Source organism: Podarcis melisellensis (genome assembly GCF_964234715.1).
Source record: "Podarcis melisellensis genome assembly, chromosome: 16".
Lineage (NCBI taxonomy): Eukaryota > Metazoa > Chordata > Lepidosauria > Squamata > Lacertidae > Podarcis > Podarcis melisellensis.
In genome coordinates, this window is record NC_138533.1 from 1,767,011 (window position 1) to 1,790,331 (window position 23,321).

At 44.7% G+C, this 23,321-nt stretch overlaps 1 protein-coding gene and 1 long non-coding RNA gene across 2 annotated transcripts in view; both read left to right on the forward strand.

Annotated features, from left to right (window-relative positions):
- LOC309358653 (T-lymphocyte surface antigen Ly-9-like) overlaps positions 1 to 23,321 on the forward strand; it is a 261,266-nt gene that overhangs the window by 10,412 nt on the left and 227,533 nt on the right. The window lies entirely within an intron of this gene.
- On the forward strand, positions 8,437 to 9,984 carry LOC309359221. Its single transcript, XR_014163782.1, has 2 exons — positions 8,437 to 8,480; positions 9,537 to 9,984. It is a non-coding gene; the product is annotated as an uncharacterized lncRNA (long non-coding RNA).

The following is a 23,321-nucleotide window of genomic DNA, read 5'->3' on the forward strand; positions in this document are numbered from 1 at the left end:
AGCAATGGGTGAGCTGAATCTACTATTTGCTCTGGGAATGCAGACATAACTCCTTTGACAGGGAAAACCGACCACAATGTGTCAAGCCTCCTTGGCTAAAGAGAGCTATCTTGCAAGCTGGCAAAGGGAATTTTCAAAAACAAAAGAGTGAAAGATCATTGCCGGACTGAGCATGAAAGATGCTGTGCAGGCACAGAGCCAACTTCAGCTAGAATTGTGAATGCTCAGCATTTTGGGTACCCAGTACCCAAATCTGAATCTGTACCATAACTTTTGATTCCCAACATGATTGCACACCAGCGGAGTGGTTCCTTGGTGTTTTAGCAAGGGGAACAACGGGGATTGCAAATACTAATTGGGATGCAGGAAGGCTGGGACCTGCTAGCTGGATAGATGGGGCCACAAGGAATGGCACAGGACGGAGAACAGGAAGGCTGGCAGCTGCTAACTGGATAGATGGGGCCACAAGGAATGGCACAGGACGGAGAACAGGAAGGCTGGCAGCTGCTAACTGGATAGATGGGGCCACAAGGAATGGCACAGGACGGAGAACAGGAAGGCTGGCAGCTGCTTACTGGATAGATGGGGCCACAAGGAATGGCACAGGACGGAGAACAGGAAGGCTGGCAGCTGCTAACTGGATAGATGGGGCCACAAGGAATGGCACAGGACGGAGAACAGGAAGGCTGGCAGCTGCTAACTGGATAGATGGGGCCACAAGGAATGGCACAGGACGGAGAACAGGAAGGCTGGCAGCTGCTAACTGGATAGATGGGGCCACAAGGAATGGCACAGGACGGAGAACAGGAAGGCTGGCAGCTGCTTACTGGATAGATGGGGCCACAAGGAATGGCACAGGACGGAGAACAGGAAGGCTGGCAGCTGCTAACTGGATAGATGGGGCCACAAGGAATGGCACAGGACGGAGAACAAGAAGGCTGGCAGCTGCTAACTGGATAGATGGGGCCACAAGGAATGGCACAGGACGGAGAACACGACGGCTGGCAGCTGCTTACTGGATAGATGGGTCCACAAGGAATGGCACAGGACGGAGAACAGGAAGGCTGGCATCTGCTAATTGGGCAGATGGGCCCACTTGGAATGACACAGGATGGAGAACACGACGGCTGGCAGCTGCTTACTGGATAGATTGGTCCACAAGGAATGGCACAGGATGGAGAACACGAAGGTTGGGTGCACAGTGGAGCGATGGGTCCACATGGAAATGAGCAGGTTTGGACAGCAGAGGGTTGGCATCTGCTAACTGGATAGATGGGTCCACATGGAATGGCACATGATGGGAGGCAACAGAACATCATGATGGAGAAGTTGGAGGTCAGCCTGGAACAATATATGCATAACGAGAATGAGTACACAAGTATCTGCAAGTATTCTGCAAACGGAACTCTTCCTATATACACATAAAGATCTAGGAGTGTCAAAAAACTTTGCAATTCTTTTGGCCACCAATACCTGGCACTGCAAGGACAGCATGATGACAACCTTACTGGCCAGGCAGGCAGTGGAGACCAAAAGATAGGAGAGTGATGGCTGGATAGCTGAGGTCAGTGAGGGAACATCTGGGTGGACAGCAGAATCCAGCAAGGGAGTGTCTGGTGGAGGCCACAGTGCCCACTGACAGAGCAGCAGGGTGGGCATTGGAGGTCAGCAAGAAGAGGGTGGAACAGGAGACCTCCAAAGCCTAACCACTCTCTGATGGAAAGGAGAGGAAAACTCCCTCAACACCCTTCCAACTTCTTCAAACCTTAGGGGAGAGTGGGTTGTGGGTGAGTTGGAAGGGTGAAAGGGATTGGATGGGGGTGGTAGTGGCTGTGGGGTATGAGGATCTGCTGGAGGTGGCTGGGGAGGAAAGAGCTGTGGAAGGTTGGGTAGATCTGGGCCTAGTGTGGGGTGATGAAGAAGAATGCATGGATGGATACACTAGCTTCCTGGCCAACTTATACTCAAGAAATAGAGATCCATTGGCCTGGGGACCAGTTGTTTTTGTTCTTTTTAAGGAAAAGAAAGGGGGAAAAATTGACCATGAAGACAAACATAGGGTTGCATCCAAAGTTCGTCCAGCTCAGAGTAGACCCACTGAACTTTATGAGCATGACTCATTTTGATGCATTGATTCCAATGATTCTACTCTGAATAGAACCTAGTGGGATAGAGTCCATTCTGTTTCAGGAAACAAGAGAACAAGTTGTACATATAAATCCTTTACTAAACATAACTTCACATTAACTAGGTCAGATTCATAAGACCATAGTATTGTAGAGTTGGAAGGGACCATCAGGATCATCTAGTTCAACTTCCTGCAATGCAGGTATCACCAAAGGTGTTGTTTCACCCTAGCTCCCATGAGCCCAGTCAACCATGATGACCAATGGTCAGGTCAAGACTGGTAGGAGTCCATCAACAGCATCTGGAGAGCCAGTGTCCATCACCTTTACACTCATTCAATCTCCCAGTTTAAATACTTTGGAGCAATGTTAATCAAATGTTCTTGCCAACTAACCCCTACTCAGAGCAGATCCATTGAAATAAATAGCCATCATTAACTCAAGACCATGTATTTCAATAGGATTACTCTGAGCAAGACGTAATTGGGTACATGTCTCCTTGGAAGGCAGGTAAGAACAGCGATGAAACCAGCTACGACCTTTTCTAACCACTAAGTTAGACCCAAAACCTGATAGTTTGGGTCAATTGTGGAGGTAGTGGTGGGTGGTTGTCCTCAGAAAATGATGTCCATTTTGAGAAGTGTAAGAGCAAGTAACAAATTTAAATTACTTTACGAACACCACCTCACATCCCACTAGATTCAACTAAAGTTGAATTAAATCCAATTTACCTGTGACAGTTGAAGAAAAGAAGTCAGGAGGCGACGGCAGAAGCAGTTGGAAGTGTTGGACAATGCTGAGAGCTTTTATACAAGTTCTGTAGGAGCCAGAAGGCAGCCTTGGCCACTGACACTATCATTTGCTGCCTGCCTCAAGTCAAAGGGCTCCAATCACAGGTTTCTTCTGGTTTATTATCACCCACCCCTTCCTAATCCTGGGATTTGGGGTGTGTTCATCCTGTCCTGCTTTCTCCTTTCAATAAAGACTATTACAAGTCTAAGTGGCACACAGCTGGTTAGTTTTCTGGAAGCAGACCACTAATTTTACAGGTTGGTCACAATGGCTATTTTCTTCAGGACAATTTGAGCACCAACTGCACAGTATGCTGACTACATTCAGATTATTGGGGCTTAATTTGGAAGTAGGGATGCAGGAGAAAATTGACCAGGTACACATTTAAAACCAAATCTATCAAATCCACACTTTCTGAAACAATATGAAAACTGAATCACAGCCATCCTTGGAAATTCTGAATTTTGTGATATAGTTCTCCCACCCAAAAGTGTTTATATCTTTGCATATTTTACAGAAATTAGAAGTTATTGGTGTCCAGACTAGGGATACTACATCAGTATGATTTTTTCTGTACTGGCTGTGGGCTGGAATAGAAACCCTTTCAAGTTCTCCCCACCTCTATGAGTTATATCTTACCCAGAGCAGACCCACTGAAATCAATGGGAATGACCATTCCATTGAGTTCACTGAGTCGGCTCTTAGTACAACCCAATGATTCTGAGATCACCGGCCTGCTATCAAAGGAGGGAAGGAATTTGCCACATGCTTTGGGAAGGTGTATGAGGAGCACACATAGAACAGTGCTCCAGCCTGGGAGAAGGGCTTAGGGAAGCCTGGACAAACATGTCCCTACAACATCCCTGCCTCTTCATTGGCCCATTTTCCACCACATCGGTAAATTACAACATGTAATGGCAGTTAAAGGAGAAATGGGGGACTTAGTGGTCATATGAGACCACCCACAGTGACTCCCTCAAAGATGTCGGTGATCAGCGATAAGAATATTTCAGAAGATCTTGTAAATTAATACAAGAACCTTAAACCTGCCCTAGTGATGTATGGGCAGGTAGTACAAGCTTTTGACCACCAGAATTCTGCACTGGTAATAGTCTGTCACCACCAACAGTGTAGCCTGAGCCAGTACCATCTGGAGCCTCCAGACCAGGCCCAAGAGTGACCCAAGAGGTAGCATATTGCAATAATCTGGTATTCAAGTTACCAATGGATGGATCACCATAGCCAGACTATCCCTTTGCAAGAAAGGCCATAGGTGACATACCAGATGTAGATGGTAGAAGATACTCCTAGCTGCTGCGGCTACCTGAACCTCCAGCTACAAAGACAGATCAGGAAGCACCAGAAACCTTCCCTCTTGCTCAGAGGGGGCTCCTTGCTCTGTTGAAATTAGGCTTGTAAGAAATACTGTTACTGTACATGCCACCCCCAATCTCTGCCGAGCAGTGACAAGAGAATAATACTAAAAATAATTTATTATTTATACCCCGCCCATCTGGCTGGGTTTCCCCAGCCGCTCTGGGCTTACCTTGTATTTCCTTTTGGACAACTAGATATGGCAGTGTCTTTGTGAAATATGTCTGTTGTCTTTGTCCATGGAGTTTTCTTGGCAGAGAGACTGGAGCGGCTTGCCGGTTCCTGCTCCAGGTGGATCACGTTTGGTCAAAACTCTCCACTACGACCTTGGGTGGCCCTGCATGGCATAGCTCATAGCTTCTCTGAGTTATTCAAGCCCCTTTGACATGGCAAGGTTTATTTGCCTGCGCCTAGATGGAGACAGTTCCTGGCATCCACATCATAAAAGAGCCCTTTTTTCATTCTAAGAGCAGCAAACCTGAATCTACAAACAGATGAATGAACCAGGCTGCCCATGCCTCATTGTTATGGCTCGTCCTCCTCATCTCACCCCATGGCGTTCTCGCCACTTCCTCCTCCTCCTTCTTCCCAGAACCACTTGCAGAAACAACTTCTCCTCTTTCCAAAGCATTGCCCGCTGCCCCTTTCCCTCTGTGCTGGGCAGAGAGTCTTATGTTCTGTGGCTGCATTACCATTATCAAACAAACCAAGCCATTACCAGCCTTCACCGACCCACCCCCTGTGAGCCATCACTAGCTAGCTGGTGTTATTCCTAGCCCTTGCTAAATTCACAAATTTATTAGTTTGCTGAAATTCGAACCCTTTGTTGAATCTTGAGGTCTTGCCCCCCCCCCCAAAACCTTACAACAATTGAGAGCCAGTGTGGTGTAGTGGTTAAGAGTGGTAGACTCCTAATCTGGGGAACCAGGTTCGCGTCTCCGCTCCTCCACCTGCAGCTGCTGGGTGACCTTGGGCCAGTCACACTTCTTTGAAGTCTCTCAGCCCCACTCACCTCACAGAGTGTTTGTTGTGGGGGAGGAAGGGAAAGGAGAATGTTAGCAGCTTTGAGACTCCTTAAAGGGAGTGAAAGGCGGGATATCAAATCCAAACTCTTCTTCTTCTTCTTCTTGTATTGAGTAATACTATTGGCTCATCTTGCACAGTATTGTTTTACTCCAAGGGTAACCAGTGAGATGACTTCTAGATATTGTGGGACCAGAACTCCCAGCTTCTCCTGCTAGCATGAATAATGGATAGGGATTATGGGACACACCTTCTTGATCATTTTTGGTCTTTTTTATTTGGCAGTTGCTTGCTAGGGTTGCCATATTTCAAAAAGTGAAAATTTGCACACATGAGGTGGGGTTTTTTTTGGTGAAATTTGAGCTATTTTAAGGAAATTCGCTTTCATCTACCTTGCCAACATGGCTTGACATACGTCCAGATTTGCCCAGATGTTCAAGCTCACCAGTGTTTCAACTAGGAGTCTTCTCTCTCTCTCTCTCTCTCTCTCTCAATATTTTTTATTAATTTTCCAGTATAAAAATATAGAAAGAATAAGATCCACTTTATCACCAACATCATCTTTTTTGATTTCCCTCAGCTCGTCTGATAATTCTCCATCTTAATCACTTCTTTCCCATTTATATTGCACTATAATAATAAGTTAACCTTTCTTATCCTTTTTTTTTTTTACAATATTTCTACTATTAATTCTCACAGAGCTTCTTGAAAACTTACAAACGTTGCCTGGTCATTACATATACTTTCCATATAATCTGTAAATTTAGTCCAGTCCTCAGTGAATTTCTGGTCTCGTCAGTTCCGGATACTTCCTGTTAGTTTATCAAGTTCTGCGTAGTCCGTTAATTTCATCCTCCATTCTTCAATCGTAGGTAATTCTTCTTGTTTCCATTTTTGGGCCAACTAGGATCATTTTCTCAGTCCTACCTGGGGATGCCAGTGGTTGCAAAGGGGACAATTTGCATGCAAAACGTGCTCTACCACAGACCTGCAGCCCTTCCTGGGCCTAAAAAGTTGGGTAAGCTTACCATGGCAAAATAATATATATGCTGGCGATTTGATACATGATTTGTGAAGGCAGAATGGGCCTAGCTGAGAAAGGTCACCCAGTCCTGGTCAAAGCCCCAGACAGACATGCCAGAAAGAAGTAGGATTGGTTTGATGCTAATTAGCACCCAACCTATTATTTGGATGTCTGCTGTTGTGTGACCTGAGGCTAGCCAAGGTTGTCAGAGCAAGAGCACCTGCTGTTTTTCATTTAACTTCAGCTTTAATGAGTGATGTGTCCATAAATCTGATAATTTTTTCTCCTTCATTCCTTTTTTTTTAATTGCATGTGGCTACCATCTCATATGAAAGAGATCAAAGCAACTGTTCAAACGACCAAGCAGCTCAGATAGCTTATGTATAAGCACTTGAATTTAATTCTATGCCTCCATCAAATCAAATCAAAGAGAGGGGAGGTGCTAAATAAGGTTCAGTCATACACCAGGCAGTGATGCTTGATCATAATTGGCTTTGAGAATGAGCTTAAAGTTGGGGGAATCACACTTCCCCTGTTGTGTTTAATTAAGTTACTTTATTTTTCTGTGGCATTTTGTTTTTAAAATTGTTTCAAGCTTCCATGATGATCTGTCTGTATCTACCTATCTTTCTACTCATTACATAAATATATGCAGAGTATCATCATAATACAGTGGTACCTCAGTTTTCAAACGTCTCCATCGATGGACATTTTGGTTTACAAATGCTGTAAACTCAGAAGTAAATGCTTCGGTTTCCAAACACGCCTCGGAAGTCAAACATGCCACACGGCTTCCGCTGAGTGTAAGATCTTGAGAACTAGCTGTCGGCTGTTGAGTCCTCGGTTTTCGAATGTTTCAGAACCAAGCTACCACTGTACCAAGAGATTGTGTGATACACTGGTTGGTGTGTTGGGCTAGGGCCCAGGAGATGAAACTTCTGCCATGAAACTTCCTGGGGAACCTGGGCTAATCAACATTCCACAGTCCAGTAAAGTTGCAGGGTTGTTGTGATGATTAAATAAGAGAGGTGGGATCATGTATAACCCACCTTCTGTTCATTGGAAGAGCAAAACACAGGTAAAAATATTCAAAGAAGTATCGTGTACTGGATAACAAAAGATGTTACACAGTATGGGGAGAGACTTGGGGGAATGTATGGATCTGTCTGTTTTCAATCTATCTCACTCTAGCACAGTGGTTCTCAACCTTGGGTCTCCAGATGTTCTTGGCCTACAACTCCCATGATCCCTATTTCGCAGGACCAGTGGTCAGGGATGATGGGAGTTGTAGGCCAAAAACATCTGGGGACCCAAGGTTGAGAAAGGCTGCTCTAGCATGTGTTCCTTTCATCCTGGCTTCCCATTAATCTGTGAGCAGTTGATTATTATTAATTTTTTTAAAAAGAGAGTCCAAAATAACCTATTTTTTTAAAAAAAAAACATTTTCTCACAAAATAACACATTAGAAGCAGTTCTGAACATAGTGAGCCTAGACCACCGACCAGGTAGCTGACACTAGATGGGACACACATTGGGATACAGCAGACTCTGACAGGATGTGATGTAGCCACAAGACATCTTGGAGGGATGGAGCTGGGTCTGAAAACTCCTTTATAAACTCCTTTATAAAGACGTTGAACATCAACGGGCCCAGGATAGAACCCACTTGCCCCTTGAGTTGAATTTGGTAGACTTGGTTTAAAGTGAATATCTGTCGGAATTTTAAGGGAAATGAAAAAGGACTTCTGTAAAATAAAGGAAACTGTCCCGGAATGGGAGGGTGGAGTTTACAAACACCTCTAGGATACAGTTCACTGGGAGCTCGCAGCCTTGGCATATGTATGAAAAGGAGGAAAATAACATTTTTTTAAAGTGCACTAAATCACAGTTATTAACAGCTAGATGATGAAAGAGGATTGGCAGTGTACAATTTGAAAATAATAAACACAGGTCAGGTAAGGAAAGGCTACATAAAAACAGGGTGGATTAATTAGTAGGCACTTTGTTAGGCAGAACACCTGTAGACATTTTAGGCTTCAAGGGAGGGACTTGCTCTCCTTGCACCGTATAAAAGGACCTTTGAGTCGCGATTCTTCCATCAGCTCCTCTCAGCTCCACCTGAATATTTCACTGAGAACTTGGTAAGTGAGAGAATTTCACATCTTTATTGCCTCTTCCATATGAACTTTAGAGAGTTAGATTTTGAGGAAGATGTCTTTTCCATGGGGTCAAGTTCACAATTGTCTACGCCATGGCTAGGGAACATCTTTGCTTCTTCAGGAGCTGCTGGTCTACAACTCCCATCATCCTTGGCCCTTGGCCCTGCCATCCAGAGCTGATGGATGTTGGAGTTCATCAGCATCTGGAAGGTCTCAGAAGTTACTTCATTCCTGGTCTACACAGACTGGTTGTAGCTCTCCAGGGCTTTGAACAGGGCTCTTTTCCTGACTTACCTTGAGAGACCAAGGAGTGAACCAGGGGAAATGAGGTAGAAAGGCATGCAATCTACTCATTCTTTCTATGTTTCTCAGAGTTGTGTGCTTGCAACAACCATGTAAGTTAGGTGAGCGTCATCATCTCAATATTGTACATTGGCAGCAGTAGTTGTGAGGGAGGGCTAATGGTGAAAAGAGAGAAGACCCAGAAACGTAGCTAAAGTCTTAAAAATAATCACATGCACCTAAGTAATAATTTCAGGGTTTCCTGGAACAGATTTCTCAGACACCAAATGCCTGGGCAGACAGGAATGGTTTTAGATCCTTCCTCAAAGTTAATAATAAGGCAGGCAGACAGAGCTCAGTGGGGCTGGCATTCCAGAAATGGAAGCTGCCCCTCAAGGTCACTTCATTTGCCAACCCAGTGACACCACAACTAAGAAGGATGCCACTGTTCCAGTATTGCTGGTTTGGTTGCATAGATGATAGGTTTTTTAAATGAATTGCTTCTTATGATTTAATATTTTCTGCTTTGCACTCTGTATCACCCAGACCCTGCTGGTCTTGGTGATCATTATTTATTGGTTTTTCTTAAAATAAATGATAAACTGTTGATTGTAAGAGGGTGGGGGGGGGGGGACTGAAAGAGGTTTACAAAGCAGGTGCTGCTGCTGATACAATTTCTCAAAACGGAATGAATGAATCATGAATGAAGAGGGTGCATTTTTTACCCATCCTCAAAACCGCAACCTGTCCTTTCAGACCCAGCTCCATCCCTCCAAGATGTCTTGTGGCTTCGTCTCATCCTGCCAGCCCTGCTGCGCCCCATCCTGCGTCAGCTACCCAGTCAGTGGTCTGGGCTCACTGTGCTCCCCTTGCGGTGGTGGCATCTCAGGGGGCTTGGCGTCCTATGGTGGAGGAGTGTCATCGAGTAGCCTTGGCCTGACCTCTGGGGCCAACGTTGGCTGCGTCAATCAGCTGCCACCATGTGAAGTAGTCATCCAGCCATCTCCCTGTACTGTGGTCATTCCAGGAGCAGTCCTTGCCGCCAGCTGTGAGCCAGTTCGAGTGGGAGGAAACACTGCCTGTGGTGGAGGATCCTATCTTGGTGGCGGGCTAGGAAGTGGCCGCTCTAAATATTGTTGCTATTAATAGGAGAGCCCAGAAAAGGTGCCGCCTCCTTTCATTAAAGCTTAGCTTCAGCATGGAACCTGTTCTCTGTGAGTTTCTTTTGTGTTCCTCCCACACTTCAACACCACCACCCCACATTTCAATTTCTTTTCCTTTTTAAATATTTTTTTCATTAATAGCAATCCAATATAAGCCACATTAATACAATACAAAATCTGAATACAATCAAAAAAGCCAATTATCCAATTCCAAATTAATCTTTTTTGGGTGACTTCCAATGTTCTGTTTCTCAAGAGATGATGTTCCTTCATCCTGCTCCAATCCTTTTATTTAATCCAAATAAAACAGTTCTGTTCTTAATCATTTATTTTAACTGCCACTGATGGGACGAGTTTCGTTCATATTTAACTATGCAAGAAGAGTTTATATCTTGCAACTTTCTGTGTGATTTTTTTTTAACATTCGTCCTTCCCTTCATGCTGTAATCTATCATGTTCAGCACACACACACCCCACTTCAAGGATTCAATTTTTGTTGCTCCATAGTCTCACAGCATCTTGCTTTTCCAAACCAAAAGAGATCTGGCGTCTGGTATAGCTCCAGGCAGACTTCCAGCATGTTCTTCTTTGATTTATTTCCCATCCATCAACAAGCTAGTGTCTTGCCAAAGAAATAATAAATCAAAGTTAGAGTCCTCTTTAGAGGGTAATGCCACAAATCATTCCAATGTTTTCACACAGTTCCATTCTTTCAATCAATCCACAAATATTATGAAGTTCTTGTTAATTCCCTCTTGACTGTGTCCAAGGCAGCTGGCTCCCAGCTCCATCTGTTATGCCGGCTGAGACCCTACCTGCCCGCAGACTGTCTTGCCAGAGTGGTTATCTCCTGCTTGGACTATTGCAATGTGCTCTACCTTTGAAGGTGATTTGGAAATTGCAACTAATGCAGAATGCAGCAGCTAGACTGGTGACTGGGAGCAGCCCCTGGAACCATATAACACCAGTCCTGAAAGACCTATATTGGCTCCCAGTAGGTTTTTGAGCACAATTCAAAGTGTTGGTGCTGACCTTTAAAGCCCTAAATGGCCTTGGCCCAGTATACCTGAAGGAGTGTCTCCACCCCCATCACTCAGCCTGGAAACCGAAGCCCAGCTCCAAGGGCCTTCTGGCAGTTCCCTCCCTGTGAGAAGTGAGGTTATAGGGAACCAAGCAGAGGACCTTCTCAGCAGTGGCACCTGTCCTGTGGAACGCCCTCCCATCAGATGTCAATGGTATAAAGAACTACACATCTTTTAGAAGATATCTGAAGGCAGCCCTGTATCAGGAGGTTTTCAAATGTTTGAAAACAACATTAAATGGTGCCGATTGCGACTGGTGGGGTGGAAGTCAGGACAGCCAAACAGTAGATGGCGCCAGAGTCAATGACAAGCAGAACCACCTAATTCTAGTTTTGTCCCCATCCTCCTCCTGCCTGCTGAGTTCCATGAAGGCAACTCTGATACAAAGGAAGATGAAGCTTATAGCAAGTTACAACCCCTACATTTGTTGTAAGCAAAGAGGTAGGCAGCTGTGGGATGGCTGAGGGCAGAGGTTGGTGTAGCAATGACACGCTTGCCCTAATTGACCAGTCTCCATTAGAACCCTTTCACCAGATGTTTCAGAATGCAGACTTCCATCAGCACCAGCCAGAGAAGTCAGTAGTCAGGGATGATGGAAGCTGTAATTCATAACATTTAAGGGACACCATACTGGTGGAAACTGCTCTTACAGCACAGAGGAGGAGGCATAGTCCACAAATAACAACACTTTGGAGGTCCTGAGCCTCAAGGAGGTTAGATTGGTTTCAACTAGGGCCAGGGCCTTTTCAGTACTGGCCCTGACTTGGTGGAACGCTCTGTCACAAGAGACTAGGGCCCTGCGGGACATCTTTCTGCAGGCCTGCAAGGCAGAGCTGTTCCGCCTGGCCTTTGGTTTGCACTCTGTCTGACCCTTATGTTTCCCTCCCCTTATGGTCTTGATATATCAGCTATTTTAAAATGAGGCTGCATTTTAAATTGCATTTCAACTTGTATTTTAAATAGGGTTTTCCCCCCCTCCCTCTCTTTTCCCCTATTATGTTTTTACTGTGATTTTATTTTATTGGTGTTAGCTGCCCTGAGCCCGGCTCTGGCCGTGGAGGGCAGGGTATAAATAAATTATTATTATTATTATTATTATTATTATTATTATTATTATTATTATTATTATTTATTATTATCTGATGGGATTAGAAGTTTAATAGTGGAATAAATGTGTCTTATTGTCAAATAAACTGTGTTCTATGCTATCCACAAAACAGAGTTGATTCATAGGCTATTAATCCACTTAACAGCTACCTTTACTTTCTCCTCCTTTCTTCAAGCTTCTAGTTGCTAGGTTCTCCTGTCTTGCACTTATATTGAACTCCTGGAATTGCTGCTGCCTGATTTTGCCACTAGATCTGTTTGGACGTAGACTGATTCTCCACGCTTGACCTTGGCTAGTTTGTACTGGGCTGCATCTGTAACCCTGTCTTCATTGTGAAAGACTTGCATGTTCTTTACCTGGGACCCTAACCCTTCACGGCATCCCCTGGAGTGTGTCCAGTGGGGCCAAAGAGCACCGCAAATTGTGTGGCAGACATGGCAGAGGGAAGCTCTATGCTCTTTTGACATGGCAGTGATCCCTGCAAGTAGAATGGCAGTTCTGCCAACTGTCCCATTTTTAGTGGGACACCTTTGATCACAGACGCCAATCCCAGAACGTCCCATTTTCTTGGTCTGGTGCTCTGGTGTGCGCTCTAGTCTAGTATTGGCGCCAAAGACGCTCATTCTGGTGACCAGCAGCAGCATTGCATCAAAGACCCTTCCCATCCAGCACTCTGACACAACTCTTCTGGTCACCAGAGTGATGGGAGAGAGCATTGAGAGAGATGAGAGTGAAGGCAAGTGGCACAAGCTGATGGTGAGGGTGGGGAGGGTGAGTGGTTGGAGCGGTGAGGAGGGAGAGCAGCAAGAGTGGGGGGTGGCCTTGAGGGATGTTGTAGTGGCCCAAAGGGCAACAATAAATGTGATAATATGTACCCCTGTAAATCCTTGAGTGTGCTTCTAATAGAGAAGTTATGGTAGCCTGCTACTTTATGAAACTGATGATTTTGCAAGTTGCCGCCCCCTACTGGGGCAGAAATACAGCTCATGTGTGAATTACAAAGATACAGCTCAAAGCTAGAACCTAAGCTGCTACATGGTGCAAATGGCTACACATAATATAGGTTCCCAACATGCATACAAACACAATGTAACAGAACACAGTGGGAATCAGAACTTAATCAGCAGAAATTGCCAGTGCTTATTGCGCATGTGTATTACACATGAAATGAGGTGATGATGTACCTGATTGGTGAAAATTGAAATGCTTTGTTTGAAATTTTATAAATACCACTGCCTGGACCACGGGGCAGGGTTGCAGTTTTGCGGAATGATGCATCTGTAACCTATTGCTTTGCAATAAACAATGCTGGACTCCTAACTCCTCACGTTTTTGAGTTTTATTGGCTTAAACTCAAGAGATAAGCTATTTTATGGCATACAACAGGGAGACATGGGAGGGATGTTGTCCCAGATTTTGTTTAGAAAAAGGTGGGGCGCATGGAATGGGTTTCACTATGCAAGCAGACTTCAGACAATCAAGAGGTACATTTTCTGGCCAGGCAAAAGCAATCCAGGAAGATGTGGCCTGGAGAGAAGAAGAAGAAGAAGAGTTTGGATTTGATATCCCGCTTTATCACCACCCGAAGGAGTCTCAAAGCTGCTAACATTCTCCTTTCCCTTCCTCCCCCACAACAAACACTCTGGGAGGTGAGCGGGGCTGAGAGACTTCAGAGAAGTGTGACTAGCCCAAGGTCACCCAGCAGTTGCATGTGGAGGAGCGGAGACGCGAACCTGGTTCCCCAGATTACGAGTCCACCGCTCCTAACCACTACACCACACTGGCTCTCACAAAGAGTCACAAGAACCAAATATAGAGATCTGGAAGGTCACATTTGGCCCCAGGGCCAAAAAATCCCCATCCCTATGCTGGAGGAGGAAGAGGAGAGGATAGAGGGTGGAGAAAGACCTGTGAGTGGAGGAGGCCCCCTTTTTCCATCTGTTGGACCCCCGGGAAACTCAACAAACCTGCTGCAACCTTCCCAGAATGGCTGGCTAAACTCAGCCAGATGGGCAGGGTATAAATATTATTATTAGGTGTGTGGCAGGGCTGCCAACTTGAATAAAACATTGTGGCGCCCCAGGTTAGCAGAATCAATTGCATGACGCAGTGCACACACACCATTTGAATGGGAATGCCCATTTTATTTTATTGTGGGGGCCGGAGCCTCCACGGCCCCTAGGAGTTGGCTTCTATGGTGTGGAGAGTGCAGCTGAATGGGACACAGCTGCCAAGAGCCTGAGGAAGTACCATCCACCTTGGGTCTGCCCTTAAAAGCAAGTCTGGAGTGAGAGACTAGGGCAATGGCTGCTGCTTCCAGGAACTCTTCTCATTGTGTGACTTTTGTGGATGAGATGAGACTTTGTTTGAGCCCTGGGTGAGAACCTGGAAGCTGAGAGGGAGGGTGTGTCAGAAGGAAAATGAACTGATTTATACATATCAATAACTTTGTATTAGTGTGTTATTTTTCTATGAAACTGTTATTGTAATATTTTGTTTAAGTAGTCTGTTGTTTCTCCAGTTTTCTGTACACCACTTAGATATATTTAATCAGTATATAATCAGTCAGCCAGTCAGTCAGTCTGCAGTTGCTTTAGATCCTTTGCCACCTGCCACCTCAGGTAAGCTTTATTCCTCTTGTATCACAATGAAGATTATTTCCAGATTGAGGTTTAGCAATATGAAAACACAGCTGCCTTTAATAGTTTAATGAATCAATTAACAGACTAGAAGCTAAAGGATTAAATAAAGCATCTCTGATCTTCGGCTGATTCATAACCATAATATTGTGTGCCCTTGAGCTGTAGAAAAAGTGTGGGAGAGATAGTTCTTCACAAGTACCTTGTCCCAGTTCAATTGTGCTTAGAATATGCACAACCTATTGTACAACAAGAACTCTGCAATGGTTACCATTGTGAGAAGTGTATTTGTGAATGGTTCAAGCCTATTGTAGACCATCAGAAATTCACGTGCCATTAAATTTCTGAAGTTGTCCAAATAGGGTAATGTTTCAGGAGTGAATTCAGTTTGGCTTCCATATAAAGGTGATTCTATCAAATCAATCTGCCCTTGAGTGTCAGATGCTACAAAAAGGCTCAGGAAGCAAACTTTGGAGGAAAGCTTTATTTATTGAAATATCACAACTTTGAAGATTTGCAAGAACAAGTAAGCTGCCGAGACCATATAGCATTGGTCCTGAAAGACCTACATTGGCTCCCAGTATGTTTCTGGGCACAATTCAAAGTGTTGGTGCTGACCTTTAAAGCTTTAAATAGCCTTGGTCCAGTATACCTGAAGGGAGGGTCTCTCATCATTCAGCCCAGACACTGAGGTCCAGTTCTGAGGGCCTTCTGATGGTTCCCTCATTGCGAGAAGTGAGGTTACAGGAAACCAGGCAGAGGACCTTCTCGATAGTGGCACCTGCCCTGTGTTACACACTCCCTTCAGATGTCAAGGGAATATACAACTACCAGACTTTTAGAAGACATCTGAAGGCAGCCCTGTTGAGGGAAGTTTTTAATGACTGATGTTTTAATGTATTTTTAATCTTTTGTTGTAAGCCACCCAGAGTGGCTGGGGAAACCCAGCCAGATGGGCAGGGTATAAATTTATTATTATTATTATTATTATTATTATTATTATTATTATTATTATTAGCTTGATTTACCAACTATATCTACATAATCTGGGCATGGAAGCTTCTGAAGGTGGAGGCTTCAATTCCCTTCCTACTCATGGACAAGTTTGCAGGCATCATAGAAAGGGATTGAAAGGAACACTTTCTCCTTGGCTGCTCTGAGTACCTTCAGTATATTAACTCAACCAGTCTCATATTGGAGGTCCCAGGCCACAGGAAGGGCTTTTTCAGCTCCATCTTGCAGGCCCTCAACCAGGGCTTTTTCAGCTGTGGCTCCGATCTGGTGGAACGCTCTGTCCCAAGAGACTAGGACCCTGCGGGACTTGACATCTTTCTGCAGGGCCTGCAAGATGGAGCTGTTCCACCAGGTCTTTGGCCAAGGCACAGCCTGACCCCCTCTTTTGGTAATCCTTACAGAACTCTGGCCCAATGGTTGCCATTAATTTGATTTGAACTCTGTGAGGTGAGTGGGGCTGAGAGACTTCAGAGAAGTGTGACTGGCCCAAGGTCACCCAGCAGCTGCATTTGGAGGAGCGGAGACGCGAACCCAGTTCCCCAGATAATGAGACTACCACTCTTAACCACTACACCACACTGGCTCTCAACCTGTCCCTTCCTTCCCAGACTAGCTGCCAATTAAACCAAGCAAAACCAAACGCTTCCACACAGAGTCCTTCCAGCAGCATGAAGCAGACCCTGGTCCTACCTATTGCTGGCCTCCCTGAATGTGACAGCAATTCCATCTTGCCTCTAAAGCAAGAAATAAATAATGAAAATGCAGGCCACCATAGGTTGTGGTGCCATCTAGCGATCAACCTGATGTTTCACATGGTATAGGGACAGAATGTTCACGCATTCTGGAATCTGAAAGAGAAGATTTTTCAGGGCATCTAGGCATTCCAACCTCTCTCTATTAAAAGGGAAGATCTGATCCTGATTTTTGCTGCTGGTGGTCTTCTTTTGCTAGCATATTGGAATTTGGAAAAAAATAAATACATACAAGTCCCCTGCTTGTTAGCCGCCCTGAGCCCGACCTTGGCTGGGGAGGGCGGGGTATTAATAATAATAATAATAATAATAATAATAATAATTATTATTATTATTATTATTTAAAAAAAAACAAAAACCAGTCTAAAGAGACAAACTTAACTTTCCCTCTGACACTTTCCCTTTTTAGTATTTAGCTTAGCATAGTAAAATTGCTCCCATGCCCATACAAAAAAAAAAAAAAAAAGAAGGTGTTATGCATTTTAGGGGTCTCGATTAGTGCTGGAAATTGAAATGTGGGGTGGTGGTGTTGAAGTGTGGGAGGAAGACAGAAGAAACTCACAGAGAACAGGTTCCATGCTGAAGCTAAGCTTTAATGAAAGGAGGCGGCACCTTTTCTGGGCTCTCCTATTAATAGCAACAATATTTAGAGCGGCCACTTCCTAGCCCGCCACCAAGATAGGATCCTCCACCACAGGCAGTGTTTCCTCCCACTCGAGCTGGCTCACAGCTGGCGGCAAGGACTGCTCCTGGAATGACCACAGTACAGGGAGATGGCTGGATGACTACTTCACATGGTGGCAGCTGATTGACGCAGCCAACGTTGGCCCCAGAGGTCAGGCCAAGGCTACTCGATGACACTCCTCCACCATAGGACGCCAAGCCCCCTGAGATGCCACCACCGCAAGGGGAGCACAGTGAGCCCAGACCACTGACTGGGTAGCTGATGCAGGATGGGGCGCAGCAGGGCTGGCAGGATGAGACGAAGCCACAAGACATCTTGGAGGAATGGAGCTGGGTCTGAAAGGAAAGGTTGCGGTTTTGAGGATGGGCAAAACATCCACCCTCTTCATTCATGATTCATTCATTCCATTTTGAGAAATTGTATCAGCAGCAGCACCACCTGCTTTGTAAACCTCTTTCAGTCCCCCCCCCCACCCTCTTACAATCAACAGCTTATCATTTATTTTAAGAAAAACCAATAAATAATGATCACCAAGACCAGCAGGGTCTGGGTGATACAGAGTGCAAAGCAGAAAATATTAAATCATAAGAAGCAATTCATTTAAAAAACCTATCATCTATGCAACCAAACCAGCAATACTGGAACAGTGGCATCCTTTTTAGTTGTGGTGTCACTGGGGTGGCAAATGAAGTGACCTTGAGGGGCAGCTTCCATTTCTGGAATGCCAGCCCCACTGAGCTCTGTCTGCCTGCCTTATTATTAACTTTGAGGAAGGATCTAAAACCATTCCTGTCTGCCCAGGCATTTGGTGTCTGAGAAATCTGTTCCAGGAAACCCTGAAATTATTACTTAGGTGCATGTGATTATTTTTTAGACTTTAGCTACGTTTCTGGGTCTTCTCTCTTTTCACCATTAGCCCTCCCTCACAACTACTGCTGCCAATGTACAATATTGAGATGATGACGCTCACCTAACTTACATGGTTGTTGCAAGCACACAACTCTGAGAAACATAGAAAGAATGAGTAGATTGCATGCCTTTCTACCTCAAGGCCCCTGGTTCACTCCTTGGCCTCTCAAGGTAAGGCAGGAAAAGAGCCCTGTTCGAAACTCTGGAGAGCTACAACCAGTCTGTGTAGACCAGGAATAAAGGAACATCTTGGCAGGGCCAAGGGCCAAGGATGATGGGAGTTGTAGACCAGCAGCTCCTGAAGAAGCAAAGATGTTCCCTTGCCATGGTGTAGACAATGGTGAACTTGACCCCGTGGAAAAGACATCTTCCTCAAAATCAAACTCTCTAAAGTTCAGAAAGCAGAAGCAGTTCTAGGTTCAAAGAAAGAGATGGAGAGCATGCAGTTCATATGGAAGAGGCAATAAAAGATGTGAAATTCTCTCACTTACCAAGTTCTCAGTGAAATATTCAGGTGGAGCTGAGAGGAGCTGATGGAAGAATCGCGACTCAAAGGTCCTTTTATACGGTGCAAGGAGAGCAAGTCCCTCCCTTGAAGCCTAAAACGTCTACAGGTGTTCTGCCTAACAAAGTGCCTACTAATTAATCCACCCTGTTTTTATGTAGCCTTTCCTTACCTGACCTGTGTTTATTATTTTCAGATTGTACACTGCCAATCCTCTTTCATTATCTAGCTGTTAATACCTGTGATTATTTAGTGCACTTTAAAAAATTGTTATTTTCCTCCTTTTCATAGACACAGGATTTTTTTCCAGCTGGAATCTGCCAGAACTCAGTTCTGGCAACCCTCTGGTGGACCCCATTACCAAGATAAGGTAAAAGGTAAAGGACCTTTAGATGGTTAAGTACTGTCAAAGGAGACTATGGGGTTGTTGCGCTCATCTTGCTTTGAAGCCAAGGGAGCCGGCGTTTGTCCGCAGACAGTTTTCTGGGTCATGTGGCCAGCAGGACTACTAAATCGCTACTGGCGCACGGAGGACCATGATGAGTGCCAGAGCGCACAGATACGCCGTTTACCTTCCTGCCAGAGCGGTATCTATTTATCTACTTGTGCTAGTGTGCTTTAGAACTGCTAGGTTGGCAGGAGCTGGGACAGAGCAATGGAAGCTCACCCCGTTATGGGGATTTGAACCACCAACCTTCTGATCAGCAAGCCCAAGAGGCTCAGTGGTTTAGACCACAGTGCCACCCGCGCCCCTTGCCAATATAAGAGAACTTGGCAGGCATTTGTGGTGAGTTCCAGCACCTCTTTTTCTAGGAAAATAGCACTGCATACACCTGTCAAGACTGCAAGCTCCCTTCAACTGCATCCTCAAGATGTTTGTACACTCCATTTTCTCATTCTGGGACAGTTTCCTCTGTTTTACAGAATTCCTTTTAAACTTTCTTCAAAATTCCTACAGATGTCAACATTAAACAACGCCTTCCACATTCAATTCAAAGGACAAGCATGGTGCTGCAGGGTTCTGTCCTGGGCCCATTGTTTTTCAATGTCTTTGTAAGTGACTGGGATGATGGAATTTGCAGATGACACCAAACTGGGAGGGAAACTAATGCTGCAGAAGATGGAACTGAGATTCAAGATGACTTTAACAGATAGCAGAACCTAGTGCATCACAAGCGTAACACCATGGGTAGGCAAACTAAGGCCTGGGGGCCGCATCCGGCCCAATCACCTTCTAAATCCAGCCTGCGGATGGTCCGGGAATCAGCGTGTTTTTACATGAGTAGAATGTGTCCTTTTATTTGAAATGCATCTCTGGGTTATTTGTGGGGCCTGCCTGGTGTTTTTACATGAGCAGAATGTGTGCTTTTATTTAAAGTACTACTCTGGTTTATTTGTAAGGCACAGGAATTCGTTCATATTTTTTTTTCAAAATATAATCCAGCCCCCCACAAGTTCTGAGGGACAGTGGACTCGCCCCCTGCTAAAAAAGTTTGCTGACCCCAGCACACAAATCAATGGTGTTATACATTAGCAAAAACAGCTATTGCTATCAACAGAAGTATAGTGACCAGATCAAGGGAAATAATAGTTCCAGTCTATTCTGCCTTGGTTAGACCCTACCTGAAATACTGTGTCCCACAGAATACTGGGTGCCACAATTTAAGAAGGATATTGACAAGCTGGGAGGCGTGCAGAGGAGGGCGACCAAGATGGTCAAGGTCTGGAAACTAAGCCTTATGAGGAATGTTTTGAGGGAGTTGGGTATGTTTATCCTGGAAAACAGACTAAGAGTAGATAGGGTAAAGGTAAAGGGACCCCTGACCATTAGGTCCAATTATCACCGACTCTGAGGTTGCGGCGCTCATCTCACTTTATTGGCCGAGGGAGCCGGCGTACAGCTTCCTTCTGATCGGCAAGTCCTAGGCTCTGTGGTTTAGGCCACAGCGCCACCCGCGTCCCTAGTAGATATGGTAGCCATCTTCAAATATCTCAAGGGCTGTCCCATGGAAGATGGAGCAAGCTTGTCTTCTCCTGTTCCAGAGGGTAGGGCTTGAACCAATGGCTTCAAGTTACAAGAAAGGAGATTCCAACCAAACATCAGGAAGAGCTTTCTTTATTGAAGATTTTCTTGGAAGAACTTTCTGATGGAAGCTTGCAGCAATTTTTGAAAAGAAAAAGAAAATAACAGAGGAAGAGAGATTCTGCCAAACTTTAGATTCATTCTCTAAATCAACGATGATGAAGGCCTGGAGCCTCTCTTTGATTTGGTGAAGCCATAGAATTAAATCTAAATACTCAGGCAGGAGCCATCTGAGTTGCTAAAATGTCCAGTCACTAGTATTTGCTTTCTTTAATATTAGAGGGTTGGAGTGTTCAATTTTGGGATGAGCTGCTCAGATCTTTATGGCTCCTATTAGATCCTGGCTCCCATGGGAGTCATTAAAGCTGAAGTTATTAAATGAAAAACAGCAGGTGTTCTTACTCGGACAGCCTCAGGCAGCACCTTTTGGTATAAACACCACAACACACTTCCAAATAATAGTCAGGTTGGGTGCTAATTTGTGTCAAAACCAACACTACCACTTTGTGATTTAAGAATATGTTTGTGTAAGGTTTTGATGAGGAATGGGTGGTCTTTCACAAGCCATTTACAGATCTCCTAGCATATGCATTACAGTAGCAGCTTGGTTCTAAACTTAATCCATTCCAGAAGTCCGTTCCAAAACCAAAGAGTTTCAAAACCAAGGTGTGCTTTCCCATAGAAAGTAATTCAAAATGGATTAATGTGTTCCACACTTTTAAATACAACCCCTAAAACAGCAATACAACATGAATTTTACTATCTAACAAGACTACTGAACCATAAAATGAAAGCAATAATCAATGTAAAAAAATAGGTAAAGAGACCCCCAACCATTAGGTCCAGTCGCAGACGACTCTGGGGTTGCGGTGCTCATCTCACTTTACTGGCTGAGGGAGCCGGCGTTTGTCTGCAGACAGTTTTTCCAGGTCATGTGGCCAGCATGACTAAGCCATTTCTGGCAAGCCATAGCAGCGCACGGAAATGCCGTTTACCTTCCCGCCGGAGCGGTACCAATTTATCTACTTACACTTGACGTGCTTTCGAACTGCTAGGTTGGCAGGAGCAGGGACCGAGCAATGGGAGCTCACTCTGTCACGGGGATTTGAACCGCCAACCTTCTGATCAGCAAGCCCAAGAGGCTCAGTGGTTTAGACCACAGCGCCACCCGCATCCCTTAATAATCAATGTACTGTACTATAAAATAAATAAGACAGTGCTGAACTGGGTTCCACACAGTCACAAAAACAAATTAACCAAAAAAGCCTCAAAAACAAAAATACAAAATAAATAGCAAAAGCAACAGCACCAAACCTAATCCGTTCCAGAAGTCCGTTTGACTTCTGAAATGTTGAAAAACCAAGGCTCAGCTTCTGATTGGTGCAGGCGCCCCGGAAACAATAGCTGACAACAGCACCAGATGTTTGACTTCTGAAAAACGTTCAAAAACCAGAACAATTCATTCCAGGTTTTCTGCGTTTGAGAACCAAGGCATTTGAGAACCAAGGTACCACTGTATTTTGCCCTTGTGAGGTTCACCAACTTTTTAGATTGGGGGCAAATTTGCAAACTGGGGAAACCATCATGGGCATCACAAAGACAGCAACCGCACGTGCATCACAACTTACTCTATTGCTTCAAGTTGTGGGTCTGTCACCACTTCCATTTGTTCAGTGCTTTCTTACAATTTACATCAGATCAGTAATACTTGTCCAAAATTCTTTTCATTCATATCATGGCACAAAAATGTGAAAAGTCGCTTTTTACCGCTGTATTGGAACAAACAAAAAACTTCTTAAAACTGGTTCTCTACCTCACACTAATATTTTCCAATGCTCTCTCTTTTTGCACTCATAAAGGCATTGTGTTCAAGCCTGTGAGCAAAAGCAGTTTCCCTTTCCAGTGCCAATGTGTGTTGGCTGTGTGAACCCTATGTAAAAGTTGGTAATGTCTGGAGAATGTACACCATTAAAATTGCCCCCGCTTCCATGGCTGTTAAGGAGGTTAGGGTCTTGTGCTGCCAGCACAAATCCTCTACATTAGGGACTATGTGGATAGCATTCCTTTAATGTCAGTTAAAGTAAGGCCATTTTTTCAACTTGCGCTTGTTGGACTCTCTGTTGTGGATTCTGGAGAAACAACAACATGATATTGTGTGCTTGTGCAAAGAAACACAGAACCTCCAAGTGTCTCTAATTTCCAGGGATTTCCCTGATTTAGAGAAACTGTACAGTGGTACCTCTGGATGCGAACAGGATCCGTTCCGGAGCCCCGTTTGCATCCTGAGTAGACCATAACATGCGACTGTGCGACTGCACATGCACGGGTCGCGTTTCGCTGCTTCTGCGCATACGTGTGATGTCATTTTGAGCGTCTGCGAATGCGCGAGCGGTGAAACCTGGAAGTAATGCATTCTGCTACTTCTGGGTCACCTGAAAACGCTCAACCTGAAGCATGTTTAACCCGAGGTATGACTGTACTGGCTTCTGATTTGATCCTGGAATGTCCCACTTTTACTTAGGCTGTCCCTATTTTGATAGGAGAAATGTTGGAGGGTATGAAGTTATTCCACCCTCGAGCTCTCTGAAGGCAATCATTCTT